This window comes from Bufo gargarizans, chromosome 2, assembly GCF_014858855.1.
Source record: "Bufo gargarizans isolate SCDJY-AF-19 chromosome 2, ASM1485885v1, whole genome shotgun sequence".
Classification (NCBI taxonomy): Eukaryota; Metazoa; Chordata; class Amphibia; order Anura; family Bufonidae; genus Bufo; species Bufo gargarizans.
Window position 1 is genome coordinate 78,143,703 of NC_058081.1, and position 15,985 is coordinate 78,159,687.

Consider the following 15,985-nt stretch of genomic DNA (forward strand, 5'->3'; position numbering starts at 1 on the left):
GGTGCTTGGTATTAGGCCGGCAGTTGGTCAGGGAGGGCTCATGCTGTATAGTTAGAGCCGGACAGGCTTAGGATTTTTGTTTGTTATGTTTTATGTCCTGTACCTCAACCTGACAATAAAACTGGCTGAGGTCAGTTAGACGAAGTTCCTGCCGTGTGGACTGCAACTTCTTCGATGTGCCTGCTAAACTGTGCCTGTCTACCCAGGAGACGACAGCCCCGCTACCTAATCCCTTACAATATATATTTAGTAGAAAGTTTATTGGGCAACATTTAATAGAATAAACTATGATTAATCAAATGGGAATACCCCTTTAACACTGAACTCCATAGCGGACCGTCTCCTTAATTGTGACCTCCACAGCAACTTGCCCTTAGGGTGGCCAGAGGTCCAGTTTTAGGGCGGACAGTCCAGCTATCAGACTCCACGTCCTCCGTCCGGCACAGGGCCTGGATGGACACAGGGATGTCCTTTTGAACAGCTCACTCTCAGACAGAAGCACTGTGCCTGCAGCTGACAAAAGTAGATTTTTACCTTCTTTTTTCAATCCCAGTCAGCTGCAGAGTGGGAGGGGGAGTGGCCTGACCAGGACCAGGGTTTTTAAGTCCGTCTTTTGAGGGTGGCCTGAATGGCCACCCCACCTGCCCCTGAACTGTGACCTCCACAGCACTCTACTCCCTTAACAGTATCATCCACAGCACCCTGCCCCTTTAAAACTGACCTACAGCAGTGTAGAAAAATGGCTCAGTTGTTATGGAAACCTGGTTTAATACTGTGTTTATGTTGAGACTAAGGGCCTGCGATCTTCTACTGGCTGATAAGGGTCATGTGGTTCCTGCTCCTGATAAAGGGGACTTACCTTGTGCCCCGAAACGCATAGAGCTCTATTTTTCCTGTTGTATTGGAAATAAAGGAACTTGCAAGAAGTACCAAGTGTGGAACTGTCGCCTCTTCCTAAGACCTTTGAAGCGCCCCAGGATTGGGAGGAAATTCTTTTTGGGTGTCTTGAGTTTTATCCCTCAAAAATTTCCTCCCTGTGAAGGTGACTATTATTATCTATTGATTTTAAATCGACTATATGTATTTATATACATTTTTATGCATTTGGATTGACCCTGCATGGGTCTAAAACCTAGGATCACCAGTGTGATTTTTATTGTTTCCAGATTTTGTCTACTCAGCCTATTCAGGATTTGAATGCTCAGGGTCTAATCCCGTGTTGCATCCTCCAGATTGCTTTTACTGCTATTCATTGACCAATAATTAGTCTAAAATCTCGATACCTCTGGTACCATTATCATTGATCTCTAGGGTCAAAAAATATACATATTTTTCAGCTACTGTCATTGTTATTTTTCCCTTCCTCGACTGGTGCCTCACACTGTGGTCACTCACTTTATTTTTCCTCTCTTTCACTCCATGTAGGTGTTGAACCAGTTCACACTACCGACCACATTCGGCTGCCTACCGATTACCTTACTGTATTCTCTGCCCTATTCACTTCCATTCTTTCCTCCTTTGGCGCCCTGCAAGTAATTATATAGACTTCTTGGATTGGGTTCCAAGTAAGTCTTGTGATTAACCCTCTACACATTTTTTTCTCCCATAAGGGTCATGTGACCAGTCTTCTATTGGCTAATGCATTTTTTGGGAATATCTCAGGAACGGTGCGTGCTAGAGAGCTGAGACCCGGTCTACAACATTCCCGGACACCTGATGTACCTGTGTGCCAAAATTTGGTGTTTGTAAATGCGACGGTGCAGGATTCCTTTAGTGGACACACACACACATACATATACTCAGCTTTATACAAAAATATATATATACAGTACAGACCAAAAGTTTGGCCACACCTTATCATTCACAGAGTTTTCTTTATTTTCATGACTATGAAAATTGTAGATTCACACTGAAGGCATCAAAACTATGAATTAACACATGTGGAATTATATACATAACAAAAAAGTGAGAAACAACAGAAAATATGTCATATTCTAGGTTCTTCAAAGTAGCCACCTTTTGCTTTGATTACTGCTTTGCACACTCTTGGCATTCTCTTGATGAGCTTCAAGAGGTAGTCACCTGAAATGGTCTTCCAACAGTCTTGAAGGAGTTCCCAGAGATGCTTAGCACTTGTTGGCCCTTTTGCCTTCACTCTGCGGTCCAGCTCACCCCAAACTATCTCGATTGGGTTCAGGTCCGGTGACTGTGGAGGCCAGGTCATCTGGCGCAGCACCCCATCACTCTCCTTCATGGTCAAATAGCCCTTACACAGCCTGGAGGTGTGTTTGGGGTAATTGTCCTGTTGAAAAATAAATGATGGTCCAACTAAACGCAAACCGGATGGAATAGCATGCCGCTGCAAGATGCTGTGGTAGCCATGCTGGTTCAGTATGCCTTCAATTTTGAATAAATCCCCAACAGTGTCACCAGTAAAGCACCCCCACACCATCACACCTTCTCCTCCATGCTTCACGGTGGGAACCAGGCATGTAGAGTCCATCCGTTCACCTTTTCTGCGTCGCACAAAGACACAGTGGTTGGAAGCAAAGATCTCAAATTTGGACTCATCAAACCAAAGCACAGATTTCCACTGGTCCAATGTCCATTCCTTGTGTTCTTTAGCCCAAACAAGTCTCTTCTGCTTGTTGCCTGTCCTTAGCAGTGGTTTCCTAGCAGATATTCTACCATAAAGACCTGATTCACACAGTCTCCTCTTAACAGTTGTTCTAGAGATGTGTCTGCTGCTAGAACTCTGTGTGGCATTGACCTGGTCTCTAATCTGAACTGCTGTTAACCTGCGATTTCTGAGGCTGGTGACTCGGATGAACTTATCCTCCGCAGCAGAGGTGACTCTTGGTCTTCCTTTCCTGGGGCGGTCCGCATGTGAGCCAGTTTCTTTGTAGCGCTTGATGGTTTTTGTGACTGCACTAGGGGACACTTTTAAAGTTTTCCCAATTTTTCGGACTGACTGACCTTCATTTCTTAAAGTAATGATGGCCACTCGTTTTTCTTTACTTAGCTGCTTTTTTCTTGCCATAATACAAATTCTAACAGTCTATTCAGTAGGACTATCAGCTGTGTATCCACCTGACTTCTCCACAAGGCAACTGATGGTCCCAACCCCATTTATAAGGCAAGAAATCCCACTTATTAAACCTGACAGGGCACACCTGTGAAGTGAAAACCATTTCCGGTGACTACCTCTTGAAGCTCATCAAGAGAATGCCAAGAGCGTGCAAAGCAGTAATCAAAGCACAAGGTGGCTACTGTGAAGAACCTAGAATATGACATATTTTCAGTTGTTTCACACTTTTTTGTTATGTATATAATTCTCACTCAGGAGGAATAATCTTAAAACATAACATTTAATGTCTAAATTTCTAAAATCCTTGATACAATGTGCGAAAAAGAAAATTAAATATAGTGAGATGAACACGGTGCAGGGCCCTTAATGGCTATGGCCCATGGTCATCTCAGTATATTGATAATAAATTAAATTATAGTGCACGGCGGCACTAAGAGGGTAACCAGTGTGTCCTACCGGTACCCAGGAAAGGTTGTCAGTTGCTTGTAATCGTTCTTCCTGTATAGATGGTCGGATGAACCAATAGGGAGATAGCAACCGGCTGACAGTCTACCACATGTGTGTAGGGTCCCTAAGGAAATCCTATGGCTGTCTAGCCAATACCCTAGAAACTAGAAATGTGATAGCAACCTGACCACAGGGCACTCGTCCTTGAAAGGACGACCCTGTCCGGAACCTTTCCCTGACTCTATAAACTATATGTCCCTAATTTATGCATGAGCATAGTCCCTACACGCATGTTTCACTGCCAGGACATTAGGCAGTTCATCAGGAGAGATGATATAATAGTGAAGCAGGTCAATCGCAGATAGAGTGGAAAAACCTGATGACCAGAGATGACACAGTCAGTCAAAGTGGTCAGTAGGTGCACGAGGATAATCGGCTCCTGTGTGGGCTACCCCATAGATGGAGGGGTTTAGGAATAATGCAGTAAACCGATGTGTGTAGCTGCATATGGGACGCCAACTAACCTGGCGTTCGTTCCAAGTTTAAATAGCCCAGTTCCCGCTGCTGATGACGTCAGTAAAACACGTCAGGTGGCGCAGCGCTCGCCCGCACGTAAGCGTCGCGCATGCGCACAACACAGAATTGAAACGAGGCTTGGTGCGCAGGACAAGTGCCTGATACGAAACGCACTTCTGCGCATGCGCGAACTCGCATCGGATGTCGCAAGATCGCGGAAGCTAATGCCAACAACGAGAGAAGTTGGAGGCGACTCAGGTATTTGATGCTTCACAGTCTGCATACGGTGTACCTACGATCGGACAATTATAGGTACAGCTAGGCATATTAAGCCACAATCGGCTCTGATTTTTAGATATTTGGGGCTATTCTTCCCATATGGGGTCGGAACAGCTGACGGATAGTGAAAAAACACAGCGACAGATTATAGAAGATGGTCGCAGGAGATAAGATATTATCTCATGCAGGCTCTTGGTCAATATAAGTAAATGACCTATAACCTGATGTTGCAACATTATGGTGCAATTAGTTATTATCAAATGGGTGTTCAGACACTTTCGGACAGTGAGAGAGAGTCTGGGGGTAATTCTAACCGAAATAAATCAAGAAATTTCAATAAAAGAGGGAGAGGTAGGGGGAGAGGCAGAGGTACAACTGGTCCAAATAAAACCGTTTTTTTAGATCAGGGTGTGAGTTACCCGTTAAGGAACCGCCCCATCACACGGGAACCATCGGGCCCGAAATAATAAACCTTTCTAGCCATACCCTTACCCATAGCGAAATGGCAATATTATCAAAGGGGTTGTCATTTGTCCCCACCCGCCACTACGATATGTTCACTTGGGTCAAAGACCTCCATCTGTTTATACGAAAGCTCAGGTGGCATAAACATTTTAAGATTGCCGAAAAGAAGAGGTGTCAGATTTTAGGCATACCAACAGACATTTTGAGGGATGTAGAGCTGCTGCATAGTTTAGCAGAAGACGAACACACTTTGCGGGGAGTTGGCCCATTCACCCCTCTACGTAACAAAAGCAATAAAATGCCGCCTACTGGTGACGTTTCATGTGTAGACGTCTTTCTACAACTTGTCAGTGCTGATTTGATGTCCAAAGAGTATCCTCCACAATACAATAATTGTTCATCTGAAGAACATCGTGCTATTAAGTCTTTGAAAGAGGACAAGGATATAGTCATCAAATCATCCGATAAGGGTGGAAATACGGTTATTATGAATCGACCAGACTATCTATCTATGTGTGAGCATATCCTGAAAGACAGTAATAGTTACCAGTTATTGACGTCCAATCCTACGGCATCATATGTGGTTGAACTACGGGAGATTCTCCTGGCCGGGAAAGCTGAGAATCTTATCTCACAAGAGGAGCTGGACTTCATGTATCCTAGGCACCCCGTTACGGCCACTTTTTACAGTCTCCCCAAGGTCCATAAAGGCCTTAGACCACTCAAGGGGAGACCAATCGTCGCCGGCATCGGGAGCATCTGCCAAAACATAGGGATATATGTAGACCAGATCCTTATGCCTTTTGTGACTGCACTCCCCTCATACACCCGCGATACGATGGATCTTCTGAAGCGGGTGGAAGGGATCTATATTGAAGACCATTCCTTGCTGATCAGTATAGATGTAGAGGCATTGTATTCCTCCATACCTCATGAGGCGGGCCTTACGGCTGTTAGTTACTACCTCAGTATGCGAGGACAACAATATCTGGCGCATAATGCTTTTGTTTTGCGGTTACTTCGATTCCTGTTGACGCATAATTTCTTCACCTTCGACGGTCGCATTTACCACCAGCTCAGGGGCACGGCCATGGGTTGCTCCTGTGCGCCGTCTTATGCCAATCTGCTCCTGGGCTGGTGGGAGGCGACCGTCGTCTTTGGGGAAGGTGAATCGATGACCGGGCCCATCACATTATGGGCCCGGTACATCGATGACATCCTGATTGTCTGGAATGCGGGCACCCGGGATTTCAAAAGGTTTGTGGACTCTCTTAACGTTAACAGTATTGGTCTCCGTTTTACCTACGAGATTGGCGAGAGTTCACTACCTTTTCTTGATGTCCGCATCTCCAAGAATCCTGGTGGTGAGCTCTCTACAACTGTTTTTCGCAAGACTACTGCTACAAACTCTGTCCTACATTGGCAGAGTAGCCACCCTCTGCCACTAAAGAGGGGAATACCTTATGGACAGTACCTGCGCTTGCGCAGAAACTGTTCTGAGGAACAAGAGTTCCTACGACAGGCAGCAGACCTCCGGCAAAGATTTAGGGCCAGGGGTTACCCTGATAAGGTATTGAGAGGAGCTTTTCAGAGGGCGAAGAATACTCCAAGAGAGACACTACTTACCCCAAAAACTAAACAAGAAAGTGACAGGAAGGTGAGGTTTATTACAACTTTTGACGGTTCCGCAAAGGAATCAAAAGAGATTCTAAAACGACACTGGCCCATTTTACTTATGGACCCGGATGTCCGGGAAGTCCTGCATGAACACCCACAGGTGACTTTTAGGAAGGGACAAAGTCTCAAAGATTTATTGGTGCATAGCCATCTTGCACCACCAGTAAAGCCAAGTATGTGGCTTGGACGTCAGCCTGTGGGATGTTTTAGATGCAATGGGTGTGTGGCCTGCGGTAATATAAGCCCGGGAAAAACTTTTTATAGTACAAACCTTAAACGTAACTTTGAGATTAAAGATTTCATCTCATGCAGAACTGTTGGGGTGATATATAAAATCACTTGTGTTTGCCACATGGAGTACATTGGGAAAACAAAGCGCGAGTTGCGTAGACGCATTGGTGAGCATCTCCTAGATATCGATAAGCGTCGCGATACCCCAGTGGCATGACATGTGTGTGAATTACACCAAGGCAATCCCAAGGTTATTAAGGCTATGGGCATAGAGACTGTCAGCCCCCCCAAAAGAGGCGGCGATTGGGATAGGATCCTCCTACAGCGTGAGACAAGGTGGATATTTCTCTTAAAAACTGTCACACCTAACGGTCTCAATGAACAGTTGAATTACAGTTGTTTTTTGTAGACTGACAGCTTTTGAGGATCTATACCACCGTTACCACCGCCTCTTTGACAACAGCCCTAACGTATCAGTGATTACCCATTTATTCCTGCCATTTTCCGTTATCTAAAAACACCTGAGACACATACTTTCTAACCCATAAGTATGGTCTGAACACCCATTTGATAATAACTAATTGCACCATAATGTTGCAACATCAGGTTATAGGTCATTTACTTATATTGACCAAGAGCCTGCATGAGATAATATCTTATCTCCTGCGACCATCTTCTATAATCTGTCGCTGTGTTTTTTCACTATCCGTCAGCTGTTCCGACCCCATATGGGAAGAATAGCCCCAAATATCTAAAAATCAGAGCCGATTGTGGCTTAATATGCCTAGCTGTACCTATAATTGTCCGATCGTAGGTACACCGTATGCAGACTGTGAAGCATCAAATACCTGAGTCGCCTCCAACTTCTCTCGTTGTTGGCATTAGCTTCCGCGATCTTGCGACATCCGATGCGAGTTCGCGCATGCGCAGAAGTGCGTTTCGTATCAGGCACTTGTCCTGCGCACCAAGCCTCGTTTCAATTCTGTGTTGTGCGCATGCGCGACGCTTACGTGCGGGCGAGCGCTGCGCCACCTGACGTGTTTTACTGACGTCATCAGCAGCGGGAACTGGGCTATTTAAACTTGGAACGAACGCCAGGTTAGTTGGCGTCCCATATGCAGCTACACACATCGGTTTACTGCATTATTCCTAAACCCCTCCATCTATGGGGTAGCCCACACAGAAGCCGATTATCCTCGTGCACCTACTGACCACTTTGACTGACTGTGTCATCTCTGGTCATCAGGTTTTTCCACTCTATCTGCGATTGACCTGCTTCACTATTATATCATCTCTCCTGATGAACTGCCTAATGTCCTGGCAGTGAAACATGCGTGTAGGGACTATGCTCATGCATAAATTAGGGACATATAGTTTATAGAGTCAGGGAAAGGTTCCGGACAGGGTCGTCCTTTCAAGGACGAGTGCCCTGTGGTCAGGTTGCTATCACATTTCTAGTTTCTAGGGTATTGGCTAGACAGCCATAGGATTTCCTTAGGGACCCTACACACATGTGGTAGACTGTCAGCCGGTTGCTATCTCCCTATTGGTTCATCCGACCATCTATACAGGAAGAACGATTACTGGATCATCGTGTGCTGAAGCAACTGACAACCTTTCCTGGGTACCGGTAGGACACACTGGTTACCCTCTTAGTGCCGCCGTGCACTATAATTTAATTTATTATCAATATACTGAGATGACCATGGGCCATAGCCATTAAGGGCCCTGCACCGTGTTCATCTCACTATATTTAATTTTCTTTTTCGCACATTGTATCAAGGATTTTAGAAATTTAGACATTAAATGTTATGTTTTAAGATTATTCCTCCTGAGTGACAATTGTATTCTGGATAATCAAGAAGGCAGATACATCTTGATCTGACCTCCTCAAGTACTTATGAATTTTGACTATGTATATAATTCCACATGTGTAAATTCATAGTTTTGATGCCTTCAGTGTGAATCTACAATTTTCATAGGCATGAAAATAAAGAAAACTCTTTGAATGAGAAGGTGTGTCCAAACTTTTGGTCTGTACTGTATACACACACACACACACAGGTGAAACTGGAAAAATTAGAATATCGTGCAAAGTTCATTTATTTTAGTAATGTAACTTAAAAGGTGAAACTAACATATGAGACTCATTACATGCAAAGCGAGATATTTCAAGCCTTTATTTGTTATAATTTGGATGATTATGGCTTATAGCGTATGAAACCCCAAAGTCACAATGTCAGGTCCCCTTTACTCAGGGGGTATGGATTAATTAGCTGACTAGAGTGTGACACTTTGAGCCTAGAATATTGAACCTTTTCACAAAATTCTAATTTTAAGCTGCATTAATGCAATTCCTTTTATTTGCATTACTGAAATAAATGGACTATGCACAATATTAAAATTTTTTGAGTTTCACCATATATATGAATATATCCATATTGTAGAAAGGCACAAGGGACCATCATTGATGGTAGATTCGTGTCACCGAGGTTCCTGGCCTCTGTGAAGTAGGAGCCAGTAGTTCAGATATGTCAGCGGCAGTAGGTGGTTGACATTTTGTTTATTTAGTATAGCTGTGACTGTGAATAGCTGATCCGGGACAGCGCTTACTAGGAGTAGTCATAGTGCTGGGCTGGTGACTACTGCCCACGTTCCAGGCCGGGTCTTGACTGGCCCACAAAAACAGCCAGCAGTGTCAGGTGGGGGCGATTACCTCTCTGACTGTGGAGGGCTATGTTGGATCAGAGTCTGAGCTGGAGTTGCTGTACCTGAAAGACTGAGGACAAAGTGAGGTCCACATACACGCCGTGGGGTGCAATGTGTTTTGCACGCGCGTGATAAAAAACCGACTGTGGTACCCCGACCTGAACTTCTTCACAGCAGTTCATGTTTGGGTTTGTTGTAGTGTAGATTGTATTATTTCCCCTTATAACATGGTTATAAGGGGAAATAATAGCATTCTGAATACAGAATGCATAGTACAATAGGGCTGGAGGGGTTAAAAAAAAAAAAAAATTTTTTAACTCACCTTAAAGGGGTTCTGCACTTTCAATTAACTGATGATCTATCCTGTGGATAGATCATCAGCTTCTGATCGGCCGGGGTCCGACACCCGGGACCCCCGCCGATCAGCTGTTTGAGAAGGCAGCGGCGCTCCAGCAGCGCCACGGCCTTCTCACTGTTTACCGGCGGGCCGCCCGCCCACTGACATCACGACTTGTATCAACTAGAGTGGGCGCGGCTAAGCTCTGTTCACTTGAATGGAGCCTAGCCGCGCCCACTCTAGTTGATACAAGTCGTGACGTCAGTGGGCGGGCGGCCCGGCGGTAAACAGTGAGAAGGCCGTGGCGCTGCTGGAGCGCCGCTGCCTTCTCAAACAGCTGATCGGCGGGGGTCCCGGGTGTCGGACCCCCGCCGATCAGAAGCTGATGATCTACCCAGAGGATAGATCATCAGTTAATTGAAAGTGCAGAACCCCTTTAATCCACTTGTTCGCGCAGCCGGCATCTCTTCTGTCTTCATCTGTGAGCAATAGGACCTTTGATGACGTCACTGCGCTCATCACATGATCCATCTCCAAATTTATATATATTTTTTTAACCCCTCCAGTCCTATTTTACTATACATTCTGTATTCAGAATGCTATTATTTTCCCTTATAACCATGTTATAAGGGGAAATAATAATGATCGGGTCCCCATCCCGATCGTCACCTAGCAACCGTGCGTGAAAAATTGCAATTTGCAATTTTCACGCAACCCCATTCATTTCTATTGGGCCTGCGTTACGCGAAAAACGCACAAAGAGGAGCATGCTGCGATTTTCACGCAACGCACAAGTGATGCATGAAAATCACCGCTCGTGTGCACAGCCCCATAGAAATGAATGGGTCCGGATTCAGTGCGGGTGCAATGCGTTCAACTCACGCATTGCACCCGCGCGGAAAACTCGCCCGTGTGAAAGGGGCTTTACTGTCTTATTGTTTTGTCAAGAATAAAAGACAACCGTTGCTTTGCTTTCACTGCTAAAAGGCTGCTGTGTTATTATCTGAAGGCTAACATTGGGGCAGATCCCTAATATAAATATATATATATATATATATAGTAACCCCTGCACAGCCGGTCTATATAGTATTTGTATTTTTTTAAGTTTCATTAACAAAAATAAGAAAATCAAGATTCAAATCTAAAATCATCCATTGGGTTGAAAAAAAAAATAAAAAATCGAGATTTTATGTTTTGGCAAAATCGACCAGCCCTAATTAAAAGATAATTTTTCTCAGCAGTGCGGGCACATATGAACATGGGATGGAAACAGATGCCTTCAGCTGCCAAGTGCACATGTAACAGGTCAGCCAGTGTCATAGGGACAAATCTGCTGACAGGTGCCCTTTAAGGTCTTTTTACTCGGATCAGGCTGATTATAAGGGAAGAACGTTTGTATCATCATAATAATATGGAGCCCTCACCCATTGGGAAGGTCAGGCGTGTACAGCGCCAAGCCATTCACCTCTACAGACACTTTGGAGACAGCCGAGTACAGCACAGTACAGTGCTCATGCCCGACCAGTGGCAGGACCCCCACAATATAATCGTTGTCCCCTATCTTGTGGATAGGGAATAATTTGTCACTGCTGGAAATACCCCTTTAATAAAAAGCAATAAAAAATGGCAGCAATGAAAACTGCAAATTACCCAGCAAAAAAAATAAAAATAACACGCCATCACACAGTTTGGACTGCACACGAACGTATTTTTTTCCTGTCTCTGTTCCGTTTTTTTGTGGCCCGTAAGCAGAACCATTCACTTCAATGGGGCTACAAAAAAATGACTCCATGCGCACCCTGTTTCCGTATGTCCGTTCAACAAAAAAATTGAAAATGTCCTATTATTGTCTGCATTATGGACAAGGATAGGACTGTTCTTTTAGTGGCCAGCTGTTCCGTTCTGCAAAATACGGAATGCACACACGGCCAGGATCTGTGTTTTGCAGATCCGCAATTTACAGACCGCAAAACATCCAACGGTCATGTGCATGAGCCCTTTTGCTAACAGAAACATAAATATTATAGGTCTTGGAATGAGGTCTTGGAATCTTTTCCGGCGCTGAGTTATGTCATAAAGGCTCAATACCGGAAAATAACTGATCAGTTTTATCCCCATGCATTCTGAAAGGAGAGAAATCCATTCAGGATGTCTTCAGTTCAGTCACTGAATGGTGTTTTGGACGGAAGAAATACTGCAGCCTGCTGAGGTATTATCTCTGTCCAAAATTCCGGATCAGTTGCCGGAATGCCGGATCCGGCATTAATTTACATTGAAATTTAAATGTGTTATAGTGCACAAAAAATACTGCAATGCCAGATCCGTCCTCCCGTGTTGCGTATGCGCAGACCGGTAAAAATGTGAAAAGAATATATAACGGATCAGTTTCTCAGGATGACATCCGGAGAGACAGATCAGTTCTTGCAATGCATTTGTAAGACGGATCCACATCCGGATCCGTCTACAAATGCTGTCCGTTTGCATGCAGATTGCCGGATCACTCTGCCGCAATTGTGAAAGTAGCCTAAGGGCTCATTCAGATGGCCGTATGCTGTCCGCAAAAATGCGGATCAATTTTTTTGTGGACAGTTCAGCATGTCCGCAAAAAAAAGGATTGCATTCCATAGACTTCAATAGCGCCAAGACCTGTATTTCACTGACAAGTATAGGACATGTTTCATTTTTTTGCTGAGCAGTGCAATGCAAGAAAAGGGCCCCATAGAAGTGAATGGGACAACATCTAATTCGCTAAAAAAATCCGCATTTTTGCGGACAGCATACGGCCGTCTGAATGAGCCCTAAAGCTAATTTTTACACAAGCGAGTTCTTGTGAACGGACAGCATCCGGACTGAAACCCGACATGTTTATTTCAATGGGTATATGCTCACATGTTTTTTACTGACCATCTATACATTCAGTAAATATCGAAGCATGGTCTATCATCATAGTTTTTTCACGTACAATTGGTCCATTCAAGTGAATAGGCCAGTGAAAAAAAAAAACTGCCAGTACACACATGGTATCCTGATGCAGTCTGTTTTTCACTGATATATTCTATTTGAGGTGTGTTATTCTTCAGTTTTTCTTCACCCACATAAAACGAATGTAGTCCTGACAGAAAGAAAAACCTAAACACTGAATGCAGTCTGATTTAGGGCTTATGCACATTAAAGGGGATGTCTCATCATAGACAATGGGGACATATCGCTAGGTTATGCCCCCATTGTCTTATACGTGCGGGTCCCACCGCTGGGACCCGCACCTATATAGAGAACGGAGCCCAGCAAGTTGGTGCCTGGAGGACTCCGGTCCGGTCACCACCAAGCCGGCCCCCATTCATTTCTATGGGGCCGACAAAAATAGCCGAGCCAGTGCTTGGCTATTTTCACCGCCCCCATAGAAAACGAATGCAGGGCGGCTGCGCATTCGCAGTGCGCACTCCTTCACTTGCAGGGCTCCGTTCTCGATATAGGTGCGGGTCCCAGCAGTGGGACCCGAACCTATGAGACAATGGGGGCATTTCCTAGAGATATGCCCCCATTGTCCATGATGAGACAACCCTTTTAACTTTGACTTGAATGGGTTCGCAATCCGCAAAATACAGGACATGTCCTATTTTTTTGCGGTGCGGAGGCATAGACCTGAAAGCCCATGAAAACGCTTGCGATCTGTGCCTCCGCTCTGCAAAAGATAGCACATGTCCTATCTTTTGCCGTATCTTGCGGATCGCGAACCCATTCATGTCAGTGGGTCGGCATCCGCAGCACGGAGTGTGCACAGCCAGTGCCCGTATATTGCAGAACCGCCGTCTACGGTCCGCAATACGAGCACAGAGCCTTTAGGTTCATGTGTATGAGTCCTTATCTTGCATGAAAAGGAGATTTTTTGTGAAACTCACCTGTAAAATCTTTTTCTCGTCTTTTCCATTGGGGGACACAGACCATAGCTTAGGCTACCACTAGGAGGAGACACTATGCAAATAAGAAAAAACAGCTCCTCCTCCACTGGCTATACCCCCATGCTCCAACAGGAGGACCTCAGTGCGTGCAAAAGCAGCAGTAGGAGGAGGAGACCAAAAACCAAATATCAATAAAGAAAACAGAACCGAGGAATACCACCATCAGGCCCTTAACCATAAGGTCCCAATAGATAGAACCAACCTTTCCTGTAACAGACAAGAATGGGTGGGAGCTGTGTCCCCCAATGGAAAGGACGAGAAAAAGATTTCACAGGTGAGTTTCACAAAAAAATCTCCTTTTCTCGCCCATTACATTGGGGGACACAGACCATGGGATGTCCTAGAGCAGTCCATTGGGTGGGAGACCAACACCTCCAGAGGGAAACGTCCAACGGTTAAACAGGAACCACAGCCTGCAATACCTTGCGCCCTAGGGCAGCATCAGCTAACGCCAGAGAGTGCAGCTGTTAGAACTTGGTAAAGGTATGTAAGGACGACCAGGTGGCCGCCTTACAAAGTTGTGATGTAGAGGCTCGATTGCGCTTAGCCCAGGACGCCCTGGTGGAGTGCGCGGTAACCCCCGCTGGGGGAACCCTACCCCGGGATCGATAGGCCATGGCAATAGTCGACCGAATCCACCAAGCCACAGTCACCTTGGAGGCCGCCAGACCCTTACGAGGCCCCTTGGGAACCACAAAAAGGGACTCCGACGAAATGGGGCAGCCACCGACATGTACACCCGCAAAGCACTGACAACATCCAGAGAATGGAGAGCGCGCTCCTTGGGGTTATGTCCTCATTAAGGTGGAAGGCGGAGACCACCTTGGGCAAAAAAAGAAGGGACTGGGCGCAGTACCATCTTATCCTTGTGGAAGACCAAAAAGGGTGGCCAGCTCCGATTCCCTCCTGATAGAGGTAATGGCCACCAAAAAGACCACCTTCCAGGTGAGAAGACTCAGTGAAATGTCCCTCAGGGGCTCAAAAGGAGCCGTCTGGAGAGAAGACAGAACCAGGTTCAGATCCCAGAGGGGCAGGGGAGGGACATACGGAGGGACCGAATGCGCCACCCCCTGTAGGTAAGGTCCTCACCGGACCGAGCAGAGCCAGCGACCGCTGAAAGAAAATGGCCAGAGCAGAGACCTGACCCTTCAGAGAGCTCAAGGACATTCCCATCTCAAGACCCGACTGGAGAAAGGAGAGGACCACCGGAACGGAGAAACGAAGGGGAAAAACACCTAACTTCTCGCAAAAGGTAAGAAAGGCCTTCCAGGTACGATAGAGTCTGAGAAGCCCCTCTTCTTCAAGATGGAGGTCTCAACAGCCACGCCGTTAAACGAAGCGGCTGTAAATTCTGGTGGAAGAGCGGTCCTTGAGACAGCAGGTCCTCCCTGAGAGGAAGAGGCCACGGAACGTCTGCCAGCATCTGAGTGACTTCCGAGAACCAGGCGCGGCGCGGACAATCAGGGGCGATGAGTATGGTCGGTATCCCTTCCGCCGCGACCCTGTGAAGAATCTTTGGAAGTAGAGGCAGTGGTGGGAAGACATAGAGGAGTGTGAAGTCTTGCCACGGAGACACCAGAGTGTCCACCCCTTACGCCTCCGGATCCCGAGCTCGGGCCAGGAACGTGCGAACCTTGTTGTTGAGCCTTGACGCCATGAGGTCCACGTCCAGGCGGCCCCAACGGCGACAGACGTCCTCGAATATATCCGGATGCAGAGACCACTCTCCCGGATCCACCCTGTTGCGGCTGAGAAAGTCTGCCGTCCAGTTTTCGACCCCTGGGATGTACACTGCAGACAATATTGGAACATGACTTTCCGCCCACTGGAGGATCCTTTTCACCTCTTGCATCACCGTCCGGCTGCGGGTTCCGCCCTGATGATTGAGGTAGGCTACAGCTGTGGCATTGTCCGACTGGACCCTTACCGGGAGACCCGCTAGGAAGAGGGTCCAATGAGACAGAGAGAGGAAAATTGCTCTGAGCTCCAGTATGTTTATCGGAAGGCGGGCTTCCACCTCTGACCACACCCCCTGAACCGTCCGAGCCCGGAGAACGCCACCCCAACCCAGGAGACTGGCATCGGTGGTGACGACTGTCCAGGAGATTGGGAGGAAGGATCTCCCTGAAGCCAGATTCTGAGGGGACAGCCACCACAGGAGTTCCATGCGAAAGCGTGGAGGTAGGCGGATCTGAGAGTCCAGGCCCCTCGATGTCCTGTCCCAGAAGGACAGGATCGCCTGTTGAAGAGGCCGAGTGTGAAACTGGGCAAAGGGGA